General features: G+C 45.4%; 1 pseudogene; it reads right to left on the reverse strand.

Moving 5' to 3' along the window:
• Positions 1 to 1230: 1230 nt before the first annotated feature.
• LOC149982834 (uncharacterized) lies at positions 1231 to 20174 on the reverse strand (annotated as a pseudogene).
• Positions 20175 to 25373: the final 5199 nt, after the last annotated feature.

Below are 25373 nucleotides of genomic sequence, written 5' to 3' on the forward strand. Positions count from 1 at the left end.
TGCATAGAACGACAGGGTGTTGTCCAGGGTCACGCCAAGGTTCTTTGCACACTGGGAGGGCGACACTGGAGTTGTCAACTGTGAGGTCTTTGAGCAGGCAGGCCTTCCCCGGGAGGAAGAGCAGTTCCGTCTTTTGTCGAGCTTGAGGTGGTAGGCTGACATCCAGGTTGAGATATCTGCCAGGTACGCAAAGATGTGTGTTGCCACCTGGGTGTCAGAAGAGGGGAAGGAGAAAAGTAGTTGAGTGTCAACCACATAGCAATGATAGGAGAGACCATGTGAGGATATGATGGAGCCGAGTGACTTGGTGTATAGAGAGAAGAGGGGCTAGAACCGAGCCCTGGGGGACACTAGTAGTGAGAGTACGTGGTGCAGACACAGATCCTCTCCACGTCACCTGGTAGGAGCGGACTGCCAGGTAGGAGACAATCCAAGAGGATGCAGAGCCTGAGATGCCCAGCCCTGAGAGGGTGGAGAGGAGGATTTGATGGTTCACAGTGTTGAAGGCAGCGCATAGATCTAGGAGGATGAGAACAGAGGAGAGATAGTCAGCTGTGGCAGTGTGGAGAGCCTCCGCGACACAAAGAAGAGCAGTCTCGGTTGAGTAACCCGTCTTGAAGCCTGACTGGTGTGGGTCAAGAAGATCATTCTGAAAGAGATATCAAGAAAGTTGATCGGAGACAACACGCTCAAGTGTTTTGGAAAGAAAATAAACGGATACAGGTCTATAGTTTTGACGTCAGATGAGTCAAGTGTTGGTTTCTTGAGGAGGGGAGCAAATCGGGCCATTTTGACATCAGAGGCACTTTTTTTCAAAGTGGTTGAAAAAGTAGTCCGCAGAGATGGAGGATTAAGGAGGGAGGAGAAGGTAGAGTTCCCTAGGGTTAGGCAGAAGCTTGAAATTTAGAGTGGTAGAATGTGGCTTTAGCAGCAGATAGAGGAAGAGAAGGTAGAGAGGAGGGAGTGAAAGGATGATAGGCCCTCCGAAAGTTTAGATTTCCTCCATTTTCACTCAGCTGCTTGCAGCCCTATTTTGTAAGCTCGCAATGAGTCACTCAGCCACTGAGCAGAAGGGGAGGGCCCAACCGGTCGGTAGGAAAGGGGACAGTGTGAGTCATAAGATGCGGAAAGGGAGGGGAGTAGGGTCGAAGAAGCAGAATCAGGAGACAGGAGGGAGAAGGATTTAGCAGAAGGAGAGAGCGAAGATTGCGACGGCGCATGACCATCTGGTTAGGGTCGGAGGAAAGGGAGAGAGGAAACAAAGTAGTGATCAGAGACCTGTATGGAGGTTGCATTGAGATTAGTAGGCGAGCAGCCTCTAGTAAAGAGGAGGTCAAGAGTATTGCCTGCCTTGTGAGTTGGAGGGGATGTGGAAAGGGTGACATCAAAAGAGTCGAGGAGAAAGAGAGAGTTGGAAAGAAATTAATCGTAGGCGGACATCGGGAGGTTGAAGTCGCCAAGTACGAAGAGTGGTGAGCCATCATCATGAAATTGGCTTATCAAGGTGTCAAGCTCATTGAGGAGCTCTCCAAGGGCACCTGGTGGGTGATAGATGACAACAATGTTAGGCTTAAGTAGACAAGTGACAGTGACAGCATGGAATTCAACTAAGGAGAATGACAGGTGAGAGAGGGAGAAAAGAGAATCTCCAATTAGGAGAAATGAGTAGACCTGTGCCACCACCGCAATGACCAGATGCTCTCGGACTGCAAGAGAAAACAGTCAGTTGAAGAGAGAGCAGCCGGAGTAGCAGTGTTCTCTGGGGTGATCCATGTCTCCATCAGGGCCAAAAAGTCAAGGGACTGAAGGGCAGCATAGGCTGAGATGAACTCAGCATTCTTGACCGCAGATCGCAGTTCCAAACTCTGCCAGGGACTCGGAATTCCACATGGGTTGTGTGTGCAGGCTACACTAAATTAGAAGGGTTGCAGCCAAAGGGTGGGGAGCGTCTGTAAAGCCTACAGGGAGAGGTGCAAACAGGTCTAGAAAACACACACATAGTTGACAAAGCTACAAAAGACCAACATGAGAACATCTGTAAAACAACTAGGTAAGATATTCAAGTGAGAGAGTGGAGTCCTACCTCTTTTTCCTTCTCCACAGAACAACTCCGTACAACCGTCTTTGTTTCGGCGATGGTCTTAGTTTTGCGGGGGGAAAACGCCACTGACATGACCGCCACTTACAGCTGTTGCTAATTGATAATTGCCTAGCAGAGGTGAAACCACTCCCCCTCCAATAGAGCCACTGATTACCAAAACAATTCCCAAATTGCTTTTGATCAATTGCCGTTGATCCTGATTATGAGCAGTCAGCAGTTCACACACCAAGTAGGCCACCGGAAAGACAGGCAGCAGTTAAAGTAGGTGGCCCTAGCTAGCAAAAAGACAGTACTAGACCACAACAAAAAAACAAAAAAAGTATATTTATCAGACCTGGAGATATCAGGAGTCCTCTAGCTATAGATTGAAGCACACTGAAATGGAGACTGGGAAGCTGGTTACATACGCTCAGAAAATAGATAAAACCAATCCCCCTCCGACACAGCCATTGATTACCAAAACAAGTCACAAATTGAATACCAGCACTTGCCCAGTCTATTAGAAGTGATGCAGTCTCAAAATCCCCTCTGTCAACCTTACCCAATCACAACTTTCCTCAGAGAGCCCTGTCCAATGCCCAATCAGCACTGTCCAATCAAAATACTCCTGACAGGGTCCAATGAGAGCGCAGGTCTTCCTAGTGTGACATCCGATGTCGGTGAGCTCTCCGTTTCCCAGCAGCCAGGGTCACCCAAAGGCCTGCCAATCACAGGTCAGAGAGGAGCAGTAAGGGCCTGTCCAGACCGCCCTGGCAGAGCTGGGTGGGTTCCAATCCTCTACCCTTTTCCCGGGAGTGTGCACTTGTTCACTACCCCTTATGGAGGTAAAACATTGGACACTTTAGAGAAAGTGTTTAGGGAAGAGAGAAAGGGATCCAAAAGAGAGGGAGGGAGATGAGAGGTAATGAAGGAGAGAGGGTATGGGTCTCTCTAGGTGCTGTGAGGAGAGGTACTTAGAGGCTTTGAGCTGTGGAGTCAGACAGAGTCCACGTCTAGATACATTACCTCACACTGCTCCAGCCACGCATGACAGAGAGACTGTGTGTGTCTGAAGTAACCAGCACCTATCTGTGTTTTTATGGGGTTGACCTCACACACACACTCGCTCTGCGCTCCAGATGTCTGTGCCTCAGTTCTTATGTTGTAGTGGTGAAGTGGTCCTGTACTGTAGCTCTTAACAAACATGAACTGGTTTGGATTTAGCTGTGTTCTTTCTATTTTTCTAGCTGAGAATGATTTTTAAATTAATCATGTAAATTAATCAAACTAAATAGTGTTTGTGTATGAACTGTGGTGTATGTAGGCTATGGAGTGTAGTGTTAGGTACATAACTGGCTTTGTTCCACATGGTCGGGATGGTCAGGCAAATGACAGCAACCTGCTTTCTACAGCTCAGAGGTAGTTACGTTAGTATATAGGAACAGGAACACAAAGAGCATATATTTTTCTATGCTTCCTTTACCCTTTTCCTCACTTCCTTTCTGCCTATGTCCTTTCCATTATGAGTTGTGGTACCTGCGACCCTGACATTTTCATTTCATTTTCCCAGTCTGGCTCCCCTTCCCCTCTCCCTCTCTACTCCCATCCTCCTCTCCCCTACATTCTCTCTCTCGCTCTCTTTCTCTCTCTGTCTCTCTCTTTCTCTCTCTGTCTCTCTCTCTCTATCTCTCCACCTTCCTCTCTCCCGTTTTCTGGGGCAGCTCCTTTCTTCCTCCTGAAAGCCTCAGTGAAAACAACAGAAATAAACCAAGACGAAGAAAGAGAAATATATAACAAAAAAAACATGTGAAGTTACTCTTTCAGAATGCGCCTCTTTCCTCATTCTTTATCTTGCTCTTCTCTCTTTCATCCTGTTAAAAAGAGCCTTTATTATCTGCTCTCTCATGAATTACACATGAGCAGCACCTCTCTCTCTCTCTCTCTTCCCCCTCCTTCACTCCTCCCATCCCCTCTCTCTCTGCCTCCATCTCTCTCTCTCTCTCTCTCTCTCTCTCTCTCTCTCCCCCCTCCTTCACTCCTCCCATCCCCTCTCTCTCTGCCCCCATCTCTCTCTGCTCTCCCAGATGGTGTAGTTCAGGTCATATCCTGTGTGTTTGGAGGGTAACTGGGTTACTGTCTGTTCCGTTGTTCACACTCATCTGTCTATGAAGAGAAAACAGGAACAGCACGTTTCATATAATAGCATTTAGACACACACCCTTTCAAAGCGGATTGAGAACCTATCAACATTTCCAATAGAGTCAAGGGATGCAGTTTTGCCATTGTATCTCTATCTATGCCAGTGGTACTCAACTATTTGAGAAGGTCCGGTCACACAAATTTCCTAGTTGGCAAAGGTTCAAATGGATATTGCCATTTATCTACGTTGTAACAAGCCCCCACCTCACAACCAATGCTACCCCAAACTGTTCAAACTGTTCACATTCCTCTTGCTAATGGAGAAAACATTTAGCAGTTTCAACCTAATTTCCTGCAGTTCTACACATTTTGCCATGTGGCGGAGCGAACATTTTGCACTTCTAATGCTAATTTCCTGCTATTTTACACATTTTGTCATGTCTTATGTGTGTTCATATGGTACATGAGTGACTCAACGTCAATATGGGCCCCATGGGGGTTGAACATCCTGTGCACGTAAAGTGTTTAGAGTGGCCCAGAGGTGCATTCTTATGGAGATATCTGCTTTAACCAGCGGCCCCCTTCTCTCTCTCTCTCTTTCTCTCTCTCTCTCTCTTTCTCTCTCTCTCTCTCTCTCGCTCGCTCGTTCTCTCTCTCTCTCTTTTCCCCCCTCATAATTTTTTTGCTATCTCCCTCTCTTCCTCTCCTGCTCTCTCTCTCTCCCTTTTTCTAGCCTGCCCCAGTCTTCACAAATCTGCCTCTCTCTTCTCCTGAGCTGTTCTCTGTCACAACACCCATCTGTGAGGATTGTCTGTTTCTGTTGTCCAAGCAGATATGGGAGGAAGAGATGAAGGTGATGAAGATAGTGACTGGAGCTCATTGTCTGGCTGCCAGTGGAGGTGTGTGTGACTCTTATCAAATGTCAGAGTGCGACTGTGTGAGTGTCAATAATGATATGCATGCTCTGGGCTCTGGTTTGATCTGCACTGTCTGAGGTGTCCTCTGCTCACCTTTGTCTGAGGGGGAAGAGAGGAGAGAGGGAGGGAGATAGAGAAGAGGGTGGGGAGGGAGGGAGGCAGATAGAGAGGATGGTAAAAAGGAAGGCAGGTAGGAGGGGAGGAAGAGGAGAGGGGAAGGGAAGACTGCTTTTTTTCTCTGACAGTGGCAGAGCAGGAGACAGCTCTGATCAGGCTATTGTTAGATGTGTGTGAGTGTGTGCACATATATTGTTAGAAACATCTCACATTGTTAAAAATGAAGTGATCCCTGTGCCTAATGCAGGTGCTGTCTGGTCTGCCACACACACACACACACACACACACATACACACGCATGTCTGTTCTAGTTAGCGCGCAATATAATCAAATCCGCAGTGCAGTATTCTCACAGAAAGCTAGTAGTTATGTTTCTTTGGGTGTGTTTATGTGTCATGCTGGGGTATGGCCTCTGGTTGACATTTCCAGTACCTGAGCAACAGTACTCTGACACAGGCATACACACATATGCACACACATGCACACACACACACACACACACACACACACACACACACACACACACACACACACACACACACACACACACACACACACACACACACACACAGACACACACAAACACACACACAGACACACACACACACACACACACACACAAACTCAGCAATTGATCTTCCCTCTCTCACCCTGAGCAATTACCTCCCTAGTTATTCAGAACCCATCATCAGCTCCCTACCGATCATTAGCCAAGAAACAAGGGGGGTGGAGTGTATGTGTGTGTGTGCGTGTGTGTGCGCGTGTGTACGTGCGTGTGCGTGTGTGTGTGTGTTAACGCACACAAACACATTCAGTCTCATCTTCACATCACTGTATGTAGCAGGCAGATCGCTCAAGATTGACTTCAAAATTGGACGTCTGTCCATGTCCTGAGAATGTCGGGAAATGCCTTCAAAACCGTCCGCTAGGGGAAACAGTGAGCGCGATTACCGTCAAGTATACTTCGGTTAAGTAGGCTTGGGGTAATCCCATGACTCTGGATCCGAAGGTCATGTGTTCAATCCCACTGGTAGACACACATTTATTTTTTATTCCAAATGCCCACACCAGTAGAAATCCACTTTTTTTTTGGTTGAAAGACGATGGCCACAGCATACCCATAATGCTGCACAACAACTTATGTCAATATGCCATCGCTTAAGTCAAAGTATGATACATTTGGGCTTGAAGTGACAAATCTGAACTGTCCACTTCGTGCAAATCCGTGTGAATGTAGTGTCTTTTCCTGTGATATACATAATATTTTCAGCCTACGTTTCATTTCAGGGCTGGGTTTTATTTGAATGTTACCACCCACCAGCATGGCATTGTTTATTAATCTGAAACAGCTGCAAAGTTATTCTGCTTTGCGACTGAGATGAGAGAAACAGAGTTGTGTCCACTTGGCCGCCTGAGACTCGGAGCAAATTAAATTAGGGGGTGCAAACTTGTGTTTTTGTACCTCCCCCTTTTTCCACTGAAAATGATCAAAATTCCTTGGATCTTTTGAAAATGTCAATTTATTTTTGAGCTAATCTGTATAAAAAATATACATATGACCATTTTATAAATGCTATAATTGCGTGATATGAAAGCATTTTGCAAACCTGCTCCCCCTGTCACCCCAAGATAAACAGTTAACCAGTAACGTTTTGCTTGACCACACACTCCACTGCTTTGATTGGTGTAACGTTAGCTAGAAACCACAAGACAATATCCAGATAAGGACAAGACACCCACGAAAGAAAATTGAAGGAACATGTCATTTACAGCATGCATGATCATGAGCAAAGTCATTGGAACCTATCATTTCGCTTCCCCTGTGAGAACGATGAGCACGGGCTGACCTGGCTCTGCTCTACCGCAACCGAAGCCTGCCAGCAGCCTACTTACCAAAGATTGGTGTCCATTACAATGTAGTAAAACGCATATCCACTATCTTTCAATAGTTATCCATGTAACCGGAGCTTCATCTTATTATTTCTAAATATTTGTATGGCGGATTCTCGGTCGCAATTTTTGGAAAATACCGAACCTTTGGAGACAGCAATAGATGGTGAAGTCAAAGATAGGCAAGGGGTTTCCATCTGTGGCAAAGTTTTCCCTAAATCAATGCTTAATCAATGCTTATGACAAATCCAGCTCCAGAACCACCCATAGAGCCAGCTGGCTAATCTTATGAATACGGTGTAGTTAAAGAAACCCCGCAACAGATAACATTAGCTAGCTAGATAAGGATAGCAAGATAGCTAGCTAGTTAGCTAGATAAGGTTAGCATGCTAGCTAAATACACTGACAGCTACCAGTGTGAATATGAATGAGTAGCCTTTGCCAATCTTCGGCGTTGGAACCTAAACATGAATTTCCTCTCTAGGACAGGAAATTATGCTAAAATAGTGGCGGCAACTTACTCTGGGGGGGGGGGGGGGGTCCTTTATCCCTTAACTAAACCATTTGAAATGAATGCCTAAACCTAATGTATTAACCCTCCTGCTGAGCAGGAGTCGATCCCAGGGTGTTAAAAACACTTCAAAATGTGATGTTTGGAGAAACGGAACGATGCTGAGCAGGAGTCGATCCCAGGGTGTTAAAAACAGTTCAAAATGTGATGTTTGGAGAAACGGAACGATGCTGAGCAGGAGTCGATCCCAGGGTGTTAAAAACACTTCAAAATGTGATGTTTGGAGAAACGGAACGATGCTGAGCAGGAGTCGATCCCAGGGTGTTAAAAACACTTCGAAATGTGATGTTTGGAGAAACGGAACGATGCTGAGCAGGAGTCAATCCCAGGGTGTTAAAAACACTTCGAAATGTGATGTTTGGAGAAACGGAACGATGCTGAGCAGGAGTCGATCCCAGGGTGTTAAAAACACTTTGAAATGTGATGTTTGGAGAAACGGAACGATGCTGAGCAGGAGTCGATCCCAGGGTGTTAAAAACACTTCGAAATGTGATGTTTGGAGAAACGGAACGATGCTGAGCAGGAGTCGATCCCAGGGTGTTAAAAACACTTCGAAATGTGATGTTTGGAGAAACGGAACGATGCTGAGCAGGAGTCGATCCCAGGGTGTTAAAAACAGTTCAAAATGTGATGTTTGGAGAAACGGAACGATGCTGAGCAGGAGTCGATCCCAGGGTGTTAAAAACACTTCGAAATGTGATGTTTGGAGAAACGGAACGATGCTGAGCAGGAGTCGATCCCAGGGTGTTAAAAACACTTCGAAATGTGATGTTTGGAGAAACGGAACGATGCTGAGCAGGAGTCGATCCCAGGGTGTTAAAAACACTTCGAAATGTGATGTTTGGAGAAACGGAACGATGCTGAGCAGGAGTCGATCCCAGGGTGTTAAAAACACTTCGAAATGTGATGTTTGGAGAAACGGAACGATGCTGAGCAGGAGTCGATCCCAGGGTGTTAAAAACACTTCGAAATGTGATGTTTGGAGAAACGGAACGATGCTGAGCAGGAGTCGATCCTAGGGTGTTAAAAACACTTCGAAATGTGATGTTTGGAGAAACAGATCGATGCTGAGCAGGAGTCGATCCCAGGGTGTTAAAAACACTTTGAAATGTGATGTTTTGAAAACATGGATAAACGTCAGAATCCTATTGGTAAAACTGTGAGATCTTGTTGACATGAAGATCCGGCTGAGAAAGCAAGTTTCTTTCGTGTCTCTCTCTCTTTAAATATGACAGGCTGACAGAGTGGCCAAGCAGCAGGGTGTGTGTGTGTGTGTTTGTGTTTGTGTGAGACACATTCTACCTCACACACCCTTCTGTGTGGCCACTCTGTCAGCCTTTCATATTTAAAGAGCCATTAAAGGTGCTCCCAAGACCCTGGCTCACATTAATGATGTCACTGCACAGCGGCTCATATTAATGATGTAACAGCAGCCAAGAATGTATGTCTGAGTGTGTGTGTGTGTGTGTGTGTGTGTGTGTGTGTGTGTGTGTGTGTGTGTGTGTGTGTGTGTGTGTGTGTGTGTGCATGCGGAGGGGGGCAGTGCCTCATCTGTAACACGGCACGACCTTGATGCACAGCCCTGTATGGATGGATGGGGGGATGGGGGAAGATGGAGAGAGTGAGGGAAGAGAGGAGGAGGGAGGAAGAGAGGCGTAGGGTCTCTCTGTAATCTTTGTCTCCAGTGTTTTTCCTGTCATACGCTTCCCTGTACCATGAGTTCTCACAGTGCAGTATAAACAGACAGGATTAGACCCCATAACAACATGGAACATGGCTCCAACCAGGATTACAGCTGGGGGAGAGGTGGGGTGCGGGGGGAGATAGAGTGGAGCAGGGAGAGACAAGGGGTCTGCCCCAGAACTCGGTTCACTGCTGCACCTTGCACCGATATTGCTATAAATCAGATCAAATCATATCCAATCTATATTTGTGTCAAAAAAATGGATGGGGTGAGGTAGGGAGCTATCATTCCATTTAGATGTTTAATGTTGTCAGAAACGGCACTGCTCTGACGAGCAGGAGGAGAGGAGGTGACGTGAGAGAGGAGAGAGAGAGGGAGGAAAAGAGAGGGGAGAGGTCAGGTTACCATGTGGCTGGAGAGGAAGGCTGTGTGTGTGTGTGTGTGTGTGTGTGTGTGTGTGTGTGTGTGTGTGTGTGTGTGTGTGTGTGTGTGTGTGTGTGCTTGTGTGTGTTGCATTGCTGACTCCAGTGTTCTACGCCTCCCCAAGGTTGCAGTGTGTTTATAAGTGTGAGCTAAAAGGATTTAGGATGATTTTATACCCTGACGTATGAGGACATGGTTAGAGAGGGGCTTTATGTGAATGGTTAAATAGCTGGACATACTCTCTCTCTCTCTGCATGGCTGTAGGGAAACTGTGAGTGTGATGTTGTATCCACAGGCAGCGTTTTTGTGTTTGTCTGTGTCTTTTTAATGAGGCTCCTCCCATCCAGATGAGTCTCTCTGTCACTGGGATTCAACCCCTTGACTGGTATTTACATCTGTAGTAGGCTAGGAGGAGCGTCTGTGTCTGTGTGTCTGTGTGTGTGTTTGTGTGTGTGTGTGTGTGTGTGTGGGTGACTATTTTGTGAAGTCTGAGACTACCAACGTTCCCGACCCCCTCTTTGTCTTGAGACAAAGCAGTGCTTGTGGCAATATTCCTCTAGGTCACGCACCCACATGTGCACACACGCACACAGACACACACGTATACGAATACACACAGTCGTGCTGAGTGTATGAATGAGGGCCTCTTAGATGCTGAGGGGACAGCTGTATCCGTACTGTGCCCATGCTATGTGTGTATGTGTGTGTCCATGTTGTGTGTGTGTATACAAGCTGCGTGTGTGTCTGTGCTGTGTGTGGTGTGTGGGTGACAGCTGTGTACATGCTGAGGGTCCTTCATTGTGATGAAAATGTTGGGCATGCATGTCTGAAACTGCTATTCACACATAACCCCCTCATCAGAACACCCTTCACAGATAAATGGTAAGGGGTGTGTGTCTGTGTGCGTGTGTGTGTGTGTGAGTGTGAGCGTGCATACATGCTTGACGGGGAGTGTTAATACATTTGAACACTCAAGGGATATAATCTACATAAGTGACGGCTTCACAGAGCAGACACATTTTAAGGCAATTATCTCAACTGGCCTGTTTTAGTTAACACTCATCGGACTCCATTGTCCTCATGTAAATGCTGTGTGGAAACTGCACAGATCTTTGTAGTGTTAAACGTAGCCTTAAACACTTCCAGATTTGACGTTGGTAAAAACGTTGAAATGTAATGTCTGAGAACCATGGAGGAACGTAAACATCCGCATCTGATTTCTAAGGCTGCAACATCGAATCCAGTGATAGAACTTTTCTGGGATTAAAAGCCTTTGTTTTAATCCCAAACCTTAAAGGGGAACTGATAGCATTTTAGCAACATGACATTTTATTAAAATATGTTTATATACTGTACACCCCCAGGAAGAATATTACACACCAAAAAAAAAGATTCTTAGAATGTTTTGGAATTACGTATACCAAGGCATTTGTGAAAAATGTATACCAATGTAGAGTGGGAAAACGGCCTGGCGTTTGGACAATTAATAGACACTTCAATAAATGAAACCTAATAAAAGCATATGTGTATATATATATATACATGTTTTTATTAGGTTTCATTTATTTACATTTATATACAAAAAAGTATAATTATTTTTTTAGGGGGTAGATCAGCGTAAATATTGCAGATAGATTGTAGCTAAAAACCTATTTCTCATCCAGGACTGGAGTCTATGCAGACCGGTGCACCATAGCCAATCAGAGCTACATTAGGCCTTCATACAAACAAGCCATTTGCAACACAGGCCTGCCATCATTCACTTTGAACTGGACTGTGTGTTTACAGGCAGTATGACCTGCCATCATTCACTTTGAACTGGACTGTGTGTTTACAGGCAGTATGACCTGCCATCATTCACTTTGAACTGGACTGTGTGTTTACAGGCAGTATGACCTGCCATCATTCACTTTGAACTGGACTGTGTGTTTACAGGCAGTATGACCTGCCATCATTCACTTTGAACTGGACTATGTGTTTACAGGCAGTATGACCTGCCATCATTCACTTTGAACTGGACTGTGTGTTTACAGGCAGTATGACCTGCCATCATTCACTTTGAACTGGACTATGTGTTTACAGGCAGTATGACCTGCCATCATTCACTTTGAACTGGACTGTGTGTTTACAGGCAGTATGACCTGCCATCATTCACTTTGAACTGGACTGTGTGTTTACAGGCAGTATGACCTGCCATCATTCACTTTGAACTGGACTGTGTGTTTACAGGCAGTATGACCTGCCATCATTCACTTTGAACTGGACTGTGTGTTTACAGGCAGTATGACCTGCCATCCTTCACTTTGAACTGGACTGTGTGTTTACAGGCAGTATGACCTGCCATCCTTCACTTTGAACTGGACTGTGTGTTTACAGGCAGTATGACCTGCCATCATTCACTTTGAACTGGACTGTGTGTTTACAGGCAGCATGACCTGCCATCATTCACTTTGAACTGGACTGTGTGTTTACAGGCAGTATGACCTGCCATCATTCACTTTGAACTGGACTGTGTGTTTACAGGCAGTATGACCTGCCATCCTTCACTTTGAACTGGACTGTGTGTTTACAGGCAGTATGACCTGCCATCATTCACTTTGAACTGGACTGTGTGTTTACAGGCAGTATGACCTGCCATCCTTCACTTTGAACTGGACTGTGTGTTTACAGGCAGTTGCAACTTTAAATCATTCGCCAAAAGCCACAAAAATACACCTGAATGGATTTATGCAAATATTTAAATACCATGGGAGTCCTCTTACATTTGAAAAGATTACATTCCTACTGATCAAAAATCCATGAAAAGGTAGGCTCTCTCTCCTTCAGTGATAAACATCATCAACAACAAGATCAACAACTAATGCTAGCCACAGCCAGACGAGCTATAATCTAACGAAACAACATTAGATAAACCCTGAAACTTCTCCAGCTAGTTGGCTGACAACATTGCTCTGTTAAACGATGGGGAAATTGTAGCCTAGTCGCTAGTTACAGTACTTCCAGACACAAATGAGAGAACACCTCACTCTGGTGATTTTACTTGCCCCAGCAGAGCTGGTTAGGCTGTTGGCATGTTATCTAGAATGTTTGTGACTAACTTTGACTTTTTTTGCCTAGGTTTACTGACACCAGTCATGTTCATCGGGGGTTGCACGTTTGTAAATTCATCAGTTATTCAAGTTCAGCATAGCTAGCTACATAAATAGAAACGCTAGCCTATTGGCCACGTTATGACTGACTTGTGATCATTGCCCTTGCAAGTTTGATTTTATTGACATTCCCAGCTTTAGTTACATTCGTCAGTTTTTGTCCAGAATATTGAGTCATTGAAACTAAAACAGTGCATCCCGAATGGAGGCAGCAAACAATGTTCCAGGGCAGCTGTCTCAGTCTCAAATCAGGTTTCCCTCAAGACTTTCCTTGTATTTAGCGCCATCCGTCATTCCTTCAATTCTGACCAGTTTCCCACCCCAAGGGGGTGAATACTGACTTTACCATCCCTGGCTGACTTTACCATCCCTGGCTGACTCTACCATCTCTGCCTGACTCTACCATCCCTGGCTGACTCTACCATCCCTGGCTGACTCTACCATCCCTGGCTGACTTTACCATCCCTGGATGACTCTACCATCCCTGCCTGACTCTACCATCCCTAGCTGACTCTACCATCCCTGCCTGACTCTACCATCCCTGGCTAACTCTACCATCCCTGCCTGACTCTACCATCCCTGCCTGACTCTACCATCCCTGGCTGACTTTACCATCCCTGGCTGACTCTACCATCCCTGCCTGACTCTACCATCCCTTACTGACTCTACCATCCCTGGCTGACTCTACCATCCCTGGCTGACTCTACCACCCCTGGTTGACTCTACCATCCCTGGCTGACTCTACCATCCCTGCCTGACTCTACCATCCCTGGTTGACTCTACCATCCCTGGCTGACTCTACCATCCCTGGCTGACTCTACCATCCCTGGCTGACTCTACCATCCCTGGCTGACTCTACCATCCCTGGTTGACTCTACCATCCCTGGCTGACTCTACCATGCCATCCCCCCTGGTCTCTGTGCCATCTTTCCTTACCTCCCCTCTCCATGGCTTAGCTATGTCTGAGTGCTGCCAGGCACAAGACTGCAGCCAGAATTTACTGATGTGCCCAAAGCTTCACTAAACATGCGGTTTGTGTGTGTGTATTTGTGTGTGTGAATGGTCTGGGATGGCTGTGGGAAAGGATTAGGCAGCTTTAGTTAGGCTTTGTATAATAAGCAGCGCTATGCCTGCTCCGGATGGAAACCACCCAACACACACACACACACACATGCACACGTACACAGACACGCACATGCACACACACACACACAGATACACACACACACACACACACACACACACACACACACACACACACACACACACACACACACACACACACACACACACACACACACACACAATGATGGAATGATCTCTGCTGTTAACTACATCTGTGAGTTTGGGTAGTTTTAGTGTGGAGTGCGTGTGTTAGGGTGGAGTGTGTGGGTTAGGGCTCCCTGGCTGTGGTAATTGGGGCCGATGGAGCAGAAAGCAAGGGATAAAGTGAATGATGAAGGGACAGATAAAGAGAGGGAAGAGAGGGATGGAGTGCTGCACATCGCCTGGAGGAGAGCCACTCTGATTGGCAAACTCAACGTGTGGTGTGTGTGTGTGTGTGTGAACAGCTTAGCCCTCTCTCTGTGGATCAATTAGATGTAGGAGTGTGGACCCAGGTGTGGATCACTCCTCGTGGTAATAGGGTTTAGATTGGTGTGTGTGTGTTTAGATAGGTGTGTGCGTGTGCAGTGTGCGTGCTAGCGCACTGTGTGTTTTACTCAATGTTCTACTAATTTAGCAGAAACTTGGATTATACCTTCAGATGTATTCTTTAAACACCAGACCAAAGAAATGCATATTCTAGATATTCAGTGGTTGTCTGAGAACATTGCTCAGTGACAGCTGTGTGGATCTGTGTTGAAGAAGTGGAGTTACCACTTCAGCTTCTAGATCACTGTGAGCTGACAATTGACCATGGCTGTATGTCTGATCATCACAGTATTCTGAGGTTAGTTCAGGTTAGGTTAGTGTTCATTCAGCTAGAAACAGCCAGCTACACACACACGTACGCTCATCCTGAGAACCCTAGTGTGTCTGTCTGTGTGTTTGTTATGTGTGGGTGTGTATTGCTGAGTCCACGCATGTGTGTGTGAGGTGCTGTTTGATGTTCAGGAGAGGTTAATACATGTGCATTTGTATGAGGCCCCTGCAGCTGCTAGCCCCTTCCTCTGTCTCCCTGCTAGCCCCTTCCTCTGTCTCCATGTCTCTCTCTCTGTCTCTCTCTCTCTCTCTTTGTTCCTATTTGTCTCTTTCTTTCTTTCTCTCTCTCTCTCTCTCTCTCTCTCTGTCTCTGTCTCTCTCTCTCTAGTTCTCTCTCTCTATATATGTGTATACAGTATATATATACTCTCTCTATATATATATATATACTCTGTATATATATATATATATATATATACTGTATATATATATATATATATATATATATATATATATATATATATATATATATATATATACTGTGTATATATATATATATATATATATACTGCATGTCAATTACATGATAACATATAGGTAAGTAGAAAGATGGATGGACGTGCATAAGAATGGTTGTGTGGGTCAAAATTATAATCCCATTTCACCTTTATGAATGATTGTGTTTTTGGACACTTCGAGAAGTGTAAAAAGAAAGTTTGATTTCACCTAATGTTAACATTCTGTCATAAGGAGCACATATGAAAATCGCTATAGTACGTGCCTATTAAGTGCATCATAAAGTAACAGGGTGGACCGTAACAGGGTTGACGATTAAATCAGCCATGAATCCCCTTGTGCCAGGGGGAATGGAAGTTTGTTAAATTAGAATTGTGAAAACCTTTCTAGCCTGTCTATCTATGTGTAACAGAGTTGACGTGTTCTGCTCGACCCGTTTAGTTTCCCACCGGAAAACATCAGAAAAATTGCCAAAATGAGTAGAACCATCTCACCTGCTTTTACGCTATGAGTTGACTATTAGTGAGCTACAATCTTCATAGAAATCACAGAGGGACATGTCTAAATGCAGAATTTGGGCACTTTAGCAAGTCTTTATTCATATAAGAAAATCAGATTTATTGAATTCTCCATGCAGTCTATATTAAATGGCACTTAATTTAATATAACAGGCTTTTAAAATTCAATATTGGTGCACGAGAGAGAGAGAGAGCGAGAGAAAGAGGGAACGAGAGAGAAACGGAGGAGAGATAAAGAGATGGAGTGGGTGTCGTAAAAGAGCGAGGGAGAGTTGAGACCACTCCTGGGAGCGTAAATGCTTCCTCATCAGTAAACAGTGAATAATTCATATATATATATATATATATATATATATATATATACATACATACAGACAGACAGAGAGAGAGAGAGAGAGAGAGAGAGAGAGAGAGAGAGAGAGAGAGAGAGAGAGAGAGAGAGAGACAGACAGACAGACAGGTAAATGATATTCGTGTCACAGACCTTCCATTTTTACAGCAGACAGCCCAGTCCTGAGTGGACGCTTTTATTATTCACTACACTATGAACTCTCAGAGACCCTCAAGACCTCAAGTGTGTGTGGCGTGTGCGTGTGTGTGTGAGAGAGAGAGAGAGATAGAGAGAGAGAGAGGGTGAACCAGAGGACAAGGTGGGGCAGCACGTAAAGCTCCCCTGACGGTGACCCCAGCACTCACTCGGCTCTCTGCCAGGGGGAAATGGATTGAGCAGACTTCTGTCTGAACCAGTGGTGTAGTTCTGACCCAGATACACACCCTCATGGGAACCAAAACAGCAAAGAAGTTTAGCCTCGCTCTTCGGGGCTCTTAGTATCGCTGTTTCCCTCATACATCGCTGGCTCTACCTTGAACTCCACTACATCTACAGTATATACCATACAGTAGCATCCACCATGTCCCCTTTAAATCAGGAGCTGTAAGAAATCGACCTCTACATTGGAGACAAGTATAACTAAAAGCGCATGGTGCTTCATAGACAGAATATCTTCTGACTTGTATTGACATTATAACCTCTGACCCCTGAACATGACTCCTGACACAGGCGTGTCAGGGATGTACACTAGCCTACACAATACTGTGCTTATGGTGATGTTAATGTCATAAATATGATAGATGACACAGAGGCTGAAGCAGTCAGCAGTTTGTTCACCCCTCACACACAACTCACTGCATTATCACACACAAACACGCAAACACAAAAACAGCATGTCCTGCAGACTGGGCAAGCTGAATATTTGCAATATATTCTGTGTTTCATAACTACAGCCAGTACACTGTTATTATGCTACTGTTATTACAGAGATGCTGCTTGGTTTTGACAATCTGGACGAAATACAAGAAGCAAGTGGAATAGTAATAATAACAGTATTTTACCAGCTCACATTGTACTCCTCTCCAGTGGTGAAAAAAGTATCCAATTGTCAAAAGTGAAGTTACCTTAATAGAAAATGTCTCAAGTAAAGGTGAAAGTCATGCAGTAAAATACTACTTCAGTAAAAGTATTTGGTTTTAAATATACTTAAGTATCAAAAGTAAATGTAAAAGTATGAATAATTTAAAAAAAAATCCTTATATTAAGAAAACGAGATGGCACAATTTTCTTGTTTTTAAAATGTACGGATAGCCAGGGGCACACTCCAACACCATCCCTGGTCATCCCTACTGCCTCTGATCTGGCAGACTCACTAAACACAAATGCTTTGTTTGTAAATGATGTGTGTGAATTGGCCCCTTTTCTGTCCTGCTAAGCATTCAAAATGTAAGGAGTACTTTTGGGTGTCAGGGAAAATGTATGGAGTAAAAAGGAATGTATTGAAGTAAATGTAAACGTTCTAAAAAATATAAATAGTAAAATAAAGTACAGATACCCCAAAAAACGACTTAAGTAGTACTTTAAAGTATTTTTACTTTGTACTTAAGTACACCACTCAATATTTGATCACAGCATTATTTAGCATTGACATAAAACAGCCAGACAGTAATATGATGAAGGCCCACTGATATGAAGGAAATGGGTTTTGTCTCATTGTTTCTGTAGTGATTGTTGTTTCTGTAGTGATTGTGTGTGTGTGCGTGTGTGTATGTGTTGTGTGTGTGTGTGTGTGTGTGTGTGTGTGTGATGAGTGCTGTCTAGGGCATTGACCTCTGCCCCAGTGTTCCTTTAGATCAAGCTCAACTCAGGACACCTATCTTCCTCCAGCAGAACCCTCTCTTGTCTCAACACAGATCTGAAGATATGACAGAGAGTGAGAGAAAGACAGAGAGTGAGAGAAAGACAGAGAGTGAGAGATATGACAGAGAGTGAGAGAAAGACAGAGAGTGAGAGAAAGACAGAGAGTGAAAGACAGAGAGTGAGAGAAAGACAGAGTGAGAGATATGACAGTGAGAGAAAGACAGAGAGTGAGAGAATGACAGAGTGAGAGATATGACAGAGAGTGAGAGAAAGACAGAGAGTGAGAGAAAGACAGAGAGTGAGAGAAAGACAGAGAGTGAGAGATATGACAGAGAGTGAGAGAAAGACAGAGAGTGAGAGAAAGACAGAGAGTCAGAGAAAGACAGAGAGTGAGAGATATGACAGAGAGTGAGAGAAAGACAGAGACTTCCACCGAAGGTGGCTCCCCTTCCTGTTCGGGCGGCGCTCGTCGTCACCGGTCTACTAGCTGCCACCGATTCCTTTTTCAATTCTGTTAGTTTTGTCTTGATTGTTTTCACCTTGTTATTTATTTGTTGTTAATTATGGTCTATTTAAACTTCCAGGGCCCGTCTGCTTTTGTGCCGGCTTATTCTCACTGTCAGTGGTCAAATTGTTTTGCTTATACGTATTTTTCTGTCTGTTATTTTCCCTGGTTTCGGGGACATACCTGTTTATTGGTCATTTTGCCTGTTTGTTGGCTAGATCCAGCTTAATAAATGTATGCATTGGAAGCATTGCTCTCTGCGCCTGACTCCACACCCACCACTCCTAGCTATCCGTGACAGAGAGAGAACTGTCGTTGTCATGTTTCTCTCTCTCTCTCGAACGGGTGACTTCAACTGTCACAGAAACCCTGAAGAAAGAGCATCAAACAAATGAAGCTCCCGAGTGGAGCTGAAGGACGGGACTGAAAACAAACAAAGGATAACTATGTAAAATATACTGTGTCTGTAAAATGTGTTTAGTATGCATAAGCTGGAAGTAGAAGCCTAAGTATTGTTGTCCATTAGTTTACTCCAATTAGGGGAGGGGTGGTATGGTTAGATGAAAATAATACATGGAAATAGATGTAAAAATATATATGATATATGTATTTACAAAAATGTATATGGAGGAATAGAAATAATGCCGACAATTACATTGATGGAAGCCACGACCTATCTGCAATATTAAAGCTGATCTACTCCCACCACAAAAAAAGGAAGGAAGCTCCTCTTTCTATCTCTCTACAAGAAACCCCCCCCTCTCTCTCTCTCTCTCTCTCTCTCTCTCTCTATCTCTCTCTCTCTCTCTCCTGTTTATCTCTCTGTCCCGTATATGTTGTAGTATGGGTGTTTGTGGATCAGGGGTGTGTGTGAGTGGATGCACATACTTAGACAAACACAGTAAGTCAGGCAAGTTTTTCACAGTGGAGTGGTTGAGAGAGCTCTGTGCGGGGTTCACACACACACACACACACACACACACACACACACACACACACACACACACACACACACACACACACACACACACACACACACACACACACACACACGCGCAGACCCAGCTGCAATCTGAGTGGAGTATCATTGAACAGCATATATTCGTCTTCCTGGGTGTCTCAGCTCATGCCTCTGTGTGTCTGTATGCTAGGAAGCTAAACGCTGTACACTCACACAGCTGTGGTCACCTACTGACAGTTACTATGTTATGTGTGTGATAGACAGGGTGAACTGTACCCAGGTGCATGGCTGGAGGGGGAATGGAGAAATGGGGGAGAGGAAAAGGGAAGAGAGAGAGAGCGAGAGAGAGGAGGGTTACCAGTTGGGGCCTGGGTTTGTGTTTGGGTGTGAGGGGGTCGTAAAATCATAGGAGAGCAGAACGCTGAGCTACACACACACACACAAACTGAATTCTACATCAACTTACCACCTGCACCTGCTTCTCGACGCCACATCAACACACAACTCACCCTCACACCAATATCCACTTCTTCATCACCAGTGCACCAGTTCACAAGATCATCCTCGGCCTCCCATGGCTCCAACGCCATAACCGGTTGGTTATGGTCGAGGATGAGAATGGTTGAGGATGAGAATCACGGACTGGTCACCCGAATGCCAGAGGACCTGTTTTCCTGTTCCCTCTCATTCTGTTGCCCCTGTAGTCTGGGACGTAGATGTGGACATTCGCCAGGCTAGACAGAGGGAACCCGCTCCCACTACCTGTCCTCCTGAGCGCATCTACATTCCCACAGGGATAAGGGAGCGCCTGGGCACACACAGCTGTCATCGTTGGACATCCTGGGATCACCCATACTATACAATCACTCTCCGAGAAGTATTGGTGGCCCACCTTGGCGCCGGATGTAACTCGTTACGTCAACTCCTGTTCTGTCTGTGCTCAAACTAAGTCCCCCCGGCACGCTGCAGCAGAGAAACTCCTTCCCCTTCCCGTCAGTCCATTGACTTTGTTACCGATCTCCCCTCCTCTGAAGGTTTCACCACCATTCTGGTGGTTGTAGATAGATTTTCTAAATCCTGTCGTTTTATTCTTCTCTCTGGTCTCCTCGCAGCTCTCCAGGTCGCTGAGGCACTATTCCAGCAGGTCTTCTGACATTATGGCCTTCCGGAGGACATTGTCTCCGACCATGTGCCCCAATTCACACCACAGGTATGGAGAGCCTTTATGGAGAAGCTCGGGGTCACAGTCAGCCTCACTTCCGGGTATAGGCCTCAGTCCAACGGGCAGGTGGAGAGAATGAACCAGGAGCTGGGGAGGTTCCTGAGGAGTCAATGCCAGGACCTGCAGGGAGAGGGGACCCGATTCCTTCCATGGGCAGAGTACGCCCAGAATTCGTTACGTCACTGCTCCACCGGGATTACTCCCTTCCAGTGTGTTCTGGGTGTCGAGCCGGCTCTGGCTCCGTGGATCCCGGGCCAGACCGATGCTCCTGCGGTTGAGGAGTGGTTCAGGTGCGCAGAAGAAGTGTGGAGTTAGGCTCACGTCAGACTACAGTGCGCCATCAGAAGGAGCAGGCAGGCCGCCACCGCAGTGAGACTCCAGTGTTCCATCCTGGGGATTGCATCTGGCTATCTACCAGGAACCTCCCACTCCGCCTGCCCTGCAAGAAGCTGAGCCCCCGGTTTGTGTGGCTGTTCAAGATTCCCCGGAGTGTCAACGAGGTGACTTATAGGTTACAGCTTCCCAGTGATTACCGTATCTCACCTTCTTTTCATGTCTCCCTTCTCAGGCCGGTGGTTCCTGGTCCCCTGGCTGATGCTGTCCATCACAACACCCCTCCGCCCCCCCCTGGGTGTCGAGGGAGGTCCCGCCTATGCCGTCATATCCCTACTGGACTCCCAACGTCGTGGAGGTCGGCTCCAATACCCGGTGCCCTGGGAGGGGTACGGCCCAAAGGAGTCGTGTTTGATTCCAGTGGAGGACATTCTGGATCCCAACATCATCCGTGATTTCCATCTTTGCCGCAAGGACCGACCCACTCTTCGTCCTCTGGGCTGTTCCTCTGGCCGGCGGCGTCTTGCGGCTGGAGCCGCGCGTCGGGGGGTGGGGGGGTACAGTCATGTCTACTCCCGCTCCTCCCCTCCGGCGTTCGACGTCGCCGGTTTATTAACCACTGGTCCTGGGAATCATCATTACGCACACCTGTTCTCCATTATCTCACTCATCACCTCCCCTTTATTTGGCAGTATTGTTTCTGTTTCTGTTTGTTCATGTCTAGATGCTACTCCTACGTCGTATCGTTCCATGTTTGTTGTTATATTAAACTTACCACCTACATCTTCTTCTCGACTCCCAGTGTCTACGTTACAGGATGAAACAACTAAAAAAATCCTCGGTACACACTACCCCATAATGACAAAGCAAAAACTGATTAACATTTTTTGGGGGAAATGACTTATTTACAAGTATTCAGACCCTTTGCTATGAGGCTCGAAATTGAGCTCAGGTGCATCCTGTTTCAATTGATCATCCTTGAGATGTTTCTACAACTTGATTGGAGTCCACATGTGGTAAATTCAATTGATTGGACATGATTTGGAAAGGCACACACCTTTCTATGTAAGGTCCCACAGTTGACAGTGCAAAAACCAAGCCATGAGGTCAAAAGATTGACATTTTTTATTTTTTATTGAACCTTTATTTATCTTTATTTAACTATGAAAGTCAGTTAAGAACAAATTCTTATTTACAATGACGGCCTACCCCGGGCAAACCCGAACAACGCTGGGCCAATTGTGTGCCGCCCTATGGGACTCCCAATAAAGGCCGGATGTGATGCAGCCTGGATTCAAGCCAGGTACTGCAGTGATGCCTCTTGCACTGAGATGCAGTGTCTTAGACCACTGCACCACTCAGGAGCCCTGGGGAAGGGTACCATCATACCATCATTCTTAAATGGAAGAAGTTTGGAACCACCAAGACCCTTCCTAGAGCTGGCCGCCCAGCCAAACTGAGAAATCGGGGGAAAAGGGTCTTGGTCAAGGAGGTGACCAAGCTCTAGAGTTCCTCTGTAGAGATGGGTTAACCTTTCAGATGGACAACTACCTCTACAGCACTTCACCAATCAGGCCTTAATGGTAGAGTGGCCAGATGGAAGCCACTACTCAGTAAAAGGCACATGACAGCACGCTTGGGGTTTGCCAAAAGGCTCCTAAAGATTCTTAGACCATGAGAAACAAGATTCTCTGGTCTGATGAAACCAAGATTGAACTCTTTGGCCTGAATGCCAAGCGTCACGTCTGGTGGAAACCTGGCACCATCCCTATGGTGAAGCATGGTGTTGGCAGCATCATGCTGTTGCTATATTTTTCAGCGAGAGGGACTGGGAGACTAGTCAGGATCAAGGCAAAGATGAACGGAGCAAAGTACAGAGAGCTCCTGTTCCAGAGAAAACCTGCTCCAGAGCGCTCAAGACCTCAGGACAACGACCCTAAGCACACAGCCAAGACAATGCAGGAGTGGCTTCGGGACAAGTCTCTGAATGTCCTTGAGTGGCCCAGCCAGAGCCCGAAATAGTTGCGCAGCAACGCTCCCCATCCAACCTGACAGAGTTTGAGAGGATTTGCAGAGAAGAATGGGAGAAACTCCCCAAATACAGGTGTGCCAAGCTTGTAGCATCATACCCAAGAAGACTCAAGGCTGTAATCGCTGCCAAAGGTGCTTCAAGAAAGTACTGAGTAAAGGGTCTGAATACTTTGATATTTCAGTTTTTATGTTTATTAAATTAGCAAAAAAATCAAAAAAACTGTTTTTGCTTTGTAATTATGGGATATTGTGTTTAGATTGATGAGGAAAAAAAGCAATTTAATCAATTTTAGAATAAGGCTGTAACTTAACTTGAAAAAGTCTTGGGGTCTGAATACTTTCCGAAGGGGCTGTATATGGTTACAGGGATGTTATGTGATTTAAGGCACAGCCAGAGGGAGAGTGAAGCTGTGAAATATGAACGCTCTCATTAGCACAATTCCACTGAGAGTTTGTTAAGGTTTCAGGCCAAACGAGCATTTAATGTGTGACATGATTTAATGAGATGATCATTCTACACTCTCTGTCTCGCTTTCTCTCTGAGCTTTTTTTTCACCCCAGTCCCAATTCTCTGGTCTTTCTCCTGAAGAGTGCATTTGGGTACTCATTTGAAGGCTTTTGAGTGGTATAAGTATGGGCAGAGGAGTTTCCACCCTATATTCTTAAACTGGCAGGCCTTTGATGCTCATTTGACTCTTTGGTCCGCTGCAGAGATAGACAACATTACAATTATTACAGACATGTGTTGATCTTGTTGACTGAGATTGTATGACTGGCATTGTTCAATGTTTTTTTTATGATTGATATATAGAAATGAATAGAAAGCCTATTAGTCTTATGACCCTATTTCCACATGATTCCCTCGCTGTGTGTCTGTGTCTCAGTGTGGCAGCATTGATGTGAATTGACACATTGATTAAAAATATATCTGTCTGAATTATTCAGCATGTTATTTTAGTGTCAGCATGTGTGTGCGCTTGTGTGTGTGTGTGTATGTGCGTGTGTGCGTGAGTGAGTGAGTGTGTGTTTAGGTGTGTGTACGTGTGTATTTGGAGGTCAAGGGATTCACTGAAGTCTGGTTGTCACAGAAATCTACTTGAATAATAATGACTCCACAGCTGAGTCCCTCTGAGGGAGCGAAAGGGAGAAACAGAGAGAGAGAGAGAGAGAGAGAGAGAGAGAGGGAGTTATAGAGGGGTAGAGAGAGGGGGGAGAGTGAGATACACACAGAAACATTCACATTGGAGCTATGATAACGCATACTGTAATGCACGTCTTTTAATGAGTAGCTCAACCTGACTGTCTGTCTGTCCGTAGACGATGAGAAACACAACTTTCCATGTCTGACTAAAGCATCTCACTGAGACCAGGCTGTTTGTGTATGTGTTTGGTGTCCAGGGAGCAGTACAGTAGAGTCTGGAAGAACAGCTGTGGGGAGATCTGGGAACTGAGACATGCTTTTTCCACACACACACACACACACGCACACTTTAGTGTGTATTTCACATTATTTCATCAGCAGCAGTGCTGAGGATGTTTTCTTCACTAATGCGACACAAAGAAAATGTGCTTCTCGGCGAGAAAGAGAGAGAGAGAGAGAGAGAGAGAGAGAGAGAGAGAGAGAGAGAGAGAGAGAGACACAGACAAGGGGGGGGGGGGAGACAATAGAGTTGAGGGGAATTTGATTTTTTTGTAAAACATGTTTCATATGCAGGATCCGCATCAGACATCAGCAATGGATCTGTGATGCTGTGAAGGTGTGTGACAAAGGGGTCTAACAATAAGAGTTGTGGTGTAATATTCTCCTCGGGACTAGTCTCCATAACAAAGCTGTTTGGATCTCAGTGGGACTCCAACACCCACGATGCCTCAATCTGTCTCACATGTCAGGAGATGAAAGACATGCTAGAACACACTGCTCTTCTGTGGGACACACACTGGAGCTACAGTATGCTGTGTGTGCTGATTTACACTGTTTTCATCATCTTACCCTATACACTGAGTGTACTAAACATTAAAAACACCTTCCTAATTATTAGTTTACACCCCTTCAATTTCTCAGGCATGGAATCCACAAGGTGTCGAAAGAGTTCCAGAGGGTTGCTGGCCAATGTTGACTCCAATGCTTCACATAGTGGTGTCAAGTTGGCTGGATGTCCTTTGGGTTGTGGACCATTCTGGATACACATGGGAAACTATCAGT

This window comes from Oncorhynchus mykiss, chromosome 6 (assembly GCF_057628025.1).
Source record: "Oncorhynchus mykiss isolate SJ-2025 chromosome 6, ASM5762802v1, whole genome shotgun sequence".
Lineage (NCBI taxonomy): Eukaryota > Metazoa > Chordata > Actinopteri > Salmoniformes > Salmonidae > Oncorhynchus > Oncorhynchus mykiss.